Below are 6,000 nucleotides of genomic sequence, written 5' to 3'. Positions count from 1 at the left end.
CATGTCTTTTAGAGTTTGAAAAATACATTCCTTTGAGAAGAGAAGGAATTGTCACCCAGAAACCCTACTTCTGCCTCTTGTCCACTTTCATCTTCACTGTTTGTGCGGATACGATAAGGAAGTACTCCTGGAATATTATGGAACTGGATGGTTCACCTCCTAGACTTAGATCTCTGAGAAGAAAGAGAAAAGGACATCTTCTCTGTTTATTTAAAATCCAGTTCATTGATTCTACCTGAATTGATTCTACCTGAATTAAGGCCCTTCTTTTTTTTTATGTTTATTTTTGAGAGAGAGAGAGAGGGAGAGAGAGAGAGAGAGAGACAGAGTGTGAGTGGGGGAGGGGCAGAGAGAGAGGGAGACACAGAATGTGAAGCACATTCTGTGAGCTTCAGCTCAGAGCCTAGATGTGGGGCTCGAACTCATGAACTGTAAGATCATGACCTGAGCCAAAGTCGGACACTTCACCAACCGTCATCCAGGTACCCCCCACCCCCCCGCCAAGGCCCTTCTTTGTCTGAGGTCCTGTGCATGACTTAAGAACAGAGGGATGGCCAGGATGCAGTCCTTACAGGAGGCCGTGGTCCCATAACCAAGTGATATCAACACTGTGATTGGTTGGAGCTAATAAAGGTGTGTGCAGAAGGCTTAGAGTGGGCAGACAAGAACGTTTTGGGCAGGTGAGAAGGGGAAAGCGAGGGAAAGATTCAGAGGTGGAGTAATTTTTGCCTAGAGCCTTCAGGGGTGGAAGGAGCTCTCCAACAGAGAAAGGGGAAGAAGGCGTCCCAGGCAGGGGAGATGGCAGCAGCACTGGTGGAGGCACCAGTCAGTGAAGAACACCAAGGGAAATGTGGAAACATCTGGACCGTTTGCCAAAAACACACAAAAAAACCAAAAAGCTTTGTATCTGAGCGTTTGGTATTACAGTACAAAGTCTGAGACTTAATTTGCAGTGAATGAAGTCTGAGAAGTGGTTATGGGGGTGGTGTACTGACTAGGAGAGAGCATAAGAGAACATTCTAGGGCACCTGGGAGTTTTCTATATCTTGACCTGGTGGTGTTCAAATGGCTCCTGAGCAGGTTGTCAGAGGGCCGTGGTGAAAGAGAAGCTCAGAGAGGTAGGCAAGGGTGTAGAATGGAAGGCACCATTCTACAGGATAAGGGCTGGCCTTATCCTGTGGGTCACGGGAAGCCCCCAAACCTCAAAACACCCCCGCTCTTACTTCCTACAGCTGAGCATATACCAACCTAGGACCTCTCAGATACATGACCAAGAGAAAAAAGTGCACATGTCCACCAAAGACAAGTTCTAGAATGTTCACAGCACCTTTATTCATATGAGCCCCAAACTAGAAGCAATCGAATGTCTATCAGAAGAATGGCTACACATCTTGCAATATTTCCATAAAACAGAGTACTTCATGGCAATAAAAAAGTGAATAAAGTAATGATACTCGGCAGCAAATGGGTGAATCTCACAGACATTACGTTGAGCAAAAGAGGCCATTTATATGTCATTTCATTTATATGAAGTCCAAGAACAAGAGACTCTATTTGTAGTGATTGAAGTCTGAGCAGTGGTTACAGGGGTGGCGCACCGACTAGAAGAGAGTGTCAGAGAACATTCTAGGGGGCATGGGAGTGTTCTATGTCTTGACCTGATGGTAGTTATGTGGGTGTATACATATGTAAAGATTCAATGGGCTGTACAGTGAGATTAGTATACTTACCAAATGTTTGAACTTAATAAAAAAGTAAAACAAAACTAACAAAACGTTAAAAAGAAACTCTAAAGAGAAATCTAGAAAATCAGGTTGTAATGTGTGCCATTGTGACCCAGTCTGCCTCCAAGAAATCCCTTTCCCTACAACAGACCCTCCAGTCACCCAGTAATGTGTACCTTCTATGGGAGCTGGTTAGAGACAAAGTACTTCTGGGCTGCTGAGAACAAAACAGCCAGTAACTGAACAGAAAGGCAGCAAAGTGAAGCAAACTTTTGGCAACTTTCACTCAGCACCTCACCCTCTCTGCCTCTTGCATGACAAAGCCCCATGTGTTACTTGTACACTCTTGACTATATATTCATCTCTTAGTCTGAACCAGTCCTCTTGCAGCCTGTAAAGTATGAATTCAAATTTCCTTCATCTTCAAGAACGGACAAACAAACAAAATCCTTCTTTGGCCCTGCCTTCTTTCCAGCCTTCTCTCTCATCTCCCTCTTCCTCTCCTAAGCCAGACTTTCAAAAGAGCTTTCCAAACCCACTGGTTCCACTCTCTCATGTGACATTCACTCTTCAAATCAATGGATGTCTCCTCTCCTTGCCTTTGAGCCTCACCTTACTTGGCCTCTCCGTTGCCTTGGGCATTGGTGATAACGTCCTCCAGACTGAAAATGTCTCTCTGCCTTGATTTTTGTAAGAGCCAACTCTTCCTGTGAGCAGAATGGTTATCATACCCACCTCCATGAATGCTTGTAATGGAAAGAATAACTTGGAAGCCCAAGTGGATGGAAGGGCAGGCCAGCTGGACCACCTCCAGGGGCACCAATCCATTGCAGGCCAAATTTCCTGGGAATGAATGGGAATATGGTGCCAGTTTATTTAGAAACTCTGGGTAACACTACATAATTGGCAAAATGTAAATTGGTCCCTCTCTCACCCAAGTACAAAACGCCTTTGAGTGGAAGTTAAAAAAAAAAAAAAAAAAAAAAAAAGCCTTGCTAGCAATTGCCTAGTTTAGCTGCCTGTTTCTGTGGCCTGCTCAGGCAAGACCTGTCAGCCGAGACTCTGAAACCGAAGAGTATGTAGGTGTATTCTTTGCTAGCGATTCATTTTACTCTCCAAATGTAAACCTTTATTAGTCCTCCCAAGACGTTAGTTTGATTCAGAAAATCACTAAAGACAAGTGAAGGGAGTTTCAGAACCACAGAAAAATGCGAAATGTCTCTTTTGAATGTCCTTTGGCCATGGGGTGAATTCTCAGGAGAACCCGTTTCTGAATGTAATCCATATTGAGAGAAAATAAATTTCTCACCATCTCCATTAAATGAATGCTGAATGAGTATTTAAAGAATATTGTTTTAAACGGTCACAAAGTATGATCCTGCCGGCCCCCACTCACCACTGCATGAAGATGGATTAAATCTGAGAGGACTTTGCCATGAGGTGGAAAAAATCGTGCCAAGAATACACGGAGGAGAAAGGGGACCAGCTCAGTTCGCACTGGAAGGGCGGCTGTGATTGGCAGAAGGGCCAAGAAAAATCAGGTTTGTGGAAAACCAGCTTGAGAGCAGTGTTTCTTAACCTTGATTGCACTCTGGGATCACCTGAGCGGACTTAAAAAATGCTCATGGCCTGGGTCCCACTGCCAGATCTGAATGTAATTGGTCCAGGGTGTGGACTGAGGTGTGGGATCTTTTACAAGCTCCCCAGCTGATTATATTGTGCAGCCAGATGGAGAATTCCTGCTTTAGAGAACAGTCCAATTGCCAGGAAGCAGGCCTTTTCCCAAAGAAGACCAATGATCAGTGGTTCTCAAAGCGTATTCCCCAGACCAGCAGCATCGGTGTCACCTGGGGACTCGTTAGAAATGCAGATTCTTGGGCTCTACTCCAGACCTACTGAATCAGAAACTCTGGGGGTGGGGAGACCCAGCGATCTGTATTGTCAATCCCCCCAGGGCTTCTGATGCACTGAAGTCTAAGAACAACTGATCCCAGGAAAGGTAGCCTTCAAGAGGCCCTGAGGAGGAAAGCCACGTCATGGTGGCCCAGGGACTAAGGCCACCTTCAGAGACTGGAGGGGGTGGGGTGGGGGGAGAGGAGCAACGGCAGCAACCAGGATGGACTTTCTCTGAGGACGGACTTCACGCACAGGGGGAACATTTGAGGGAAACAAAGGCAGGATCCAGGAAGGTCAGACTTAGGCACAGAGTGATGCCAAACAGGTCCTCTTCCCAATCCAGGGGCTGCCATTGCCTTTCTGTCCCACGTTCCTCACACCTAGAGCAGTGCCCTCAGCTAAATGGCTGACTCGGGATGTGACACAATAAGCACCTCATCTCCCCCCTGGCTCGGGGGCTCTGGGCTGCTGCAGGGGTCTGGGCAACAGGGCTAGGGTCTCCCCTCGCAGTGGAAAGAGCAGAGCCCCTGTCTCGATTGCACAGGACGTGCCTTCTGCACTTGTTCCATGCCAAGTGCAAGCCAGGGAGGGTGTCTTTGCTTTCTGGCTTGCTTTCACTTCTGCTTTCCACTCTGACTCACACCCAGCACGGTGGCTCCAAGACAGTCGTCCCTTCCTCGTAGGAGTCAGAGCCCGGGAATGAATGCCTTTATGGGGAGCACAGGGAAGGCAGACCCTGCAGCAGAGAAGATGCGTTGTCTGGCTTACCCAATTTAGTTCCATTTAGCAAATATTTCCGGGGTGCCTGCTCTGAGCTGGGCCATGGACCAGCTGCTGGGGACACAGACCTGGCCCTTGGGAAGCTTTCAGTCAGGCTGGTGGAGGAGAAAAATCCACATTTCAATGTCTTCTGCTTAAGAGATGCTATATTTAGGGCAATTCTTTAGGTTTATAGACCAGGACATGTTTGATAGTAAAAGCATGAGCTACTAACAGTTATTCCAGAACACCAGGCAAACACCAGGACTCTCCTGCCCATCCAGGAGGCATGGCCACGCTAGCCATACTCTGAAGAGGTTGCAGCTGGGTCGGTGGTGTTGGCCCTCTACAGCCTGGGGCCACACCCCACCTGGCACGCTCTCCCTCTGTGGCTCCATCCCATACTAGCACCTAGAATGATCACCAGCCCTGCACAGAGCACCACGTGACTTCTGTGAAGACCCAGGCATGGCTCTGATGCTCAGATATAATGCCCAGGCTTCTGCTTTGGCCACTGTCACAAGCTCTGCTTGATATTCTGATTGTACAACATTGGTCGGGGTATAAGCGTCTCAGATCTTCCTCTGTCTCCTCCATAAAGGAGTATTCCAGTTTTATAGAGGTTTGTTGGCTCTGGAGGAGCCATTTAGACCTGTTTTAGACAAGACATCTTTTCTCCTCCTAAGGTGGTAGTTTAATGCTTACATTTCAATTACACTCTACCGTTCGTGAAGATGTCCTACTGATTTTGGACTTCAGTTTCCCCACTCAATGTCCACGCACGGTGACGTGAGAACATCATTAAAGGGGGCCTAAAATGATTTCTCTAGCTCCAATCAGCATCTCTTGAGTGCGATGTTCCAGGCACCGAACAGCACATTCAGGCTCTTTTATCTTCAGCCTTAAAATCACGTGGAGTGTAGGTGATGTTAGATGTATTTTACATATGCCCCAAGTTCCACAGCTCAGAAACAGTGAGATGATTTTACCCCCAGAGCAGGTCAGAGTGTGAGGCTGGCCTCAGGAAGAAATTGGGGGATCCAGGTCTAGGACTAGGGTGCGGTGAGCTAGGCCATCAGGCAGGGTGCAGGGTCAGATCCTATCTTCATTTAAAATTTTGATATTTTGTTCATGGATTTATTGTTTTGCATTAACTTTGAGTTTTAAAGGGACTTTATTAAGATGCTGGTTTTATCTTTATTAGTGAGTTTTGACACCCTTCCCCCTAAATTTCATGCCTGAGGCCAGTCCTTCTACTTGTCTTATCCAAGTCCTGGCCCTGTGACGATTTGACTTGATATGCAATAGCCACTCACTGCCTGCGTCCCTTCTCACCCTCCCTGTTCCCCCATCCCCAGGTCAGTGCGGGTTGTATTAGTAAACTGCACAGTCAGGCCCCAGGCCCTCTGTGCTCCAGTGGTTTACACAGGCTCCCCCCACCCCACCCCCCATAGCCCCGGTTTGTGCCCAGTCCCCTCCTCCACTCACTTCCTGGTCCGTGCTACAGGTTGAAGAATGACCTGAAGGCAAGGATGTGGACCTTTTTAGCCTGCACAGCCTTTCAGAGGGAAAAAAAAATGCACACATGCCTGTGGGCTTGTAAAATGCTAATAAAAGCCTC

Source organism: Prionailurus viverrinus, chromosome D4, assembly GCF_022837055.1.
Source record: "Prionailurus viverrinus isolate Anna chromosome D4, UM_Priviv_1.0, whole genome shotgun sequence".
Classification (NCBI taxonomy): Eukaryota; Metazoa; Chordata; class Mammalia; order Carnivora; family Felidae; genus Prionailurus; species Prionailurus viverrinus.
The sequence above is the reverse complement of the archived record's forward strand: the minus strand, read 5'-3'. Positions refer to the sequence as shown.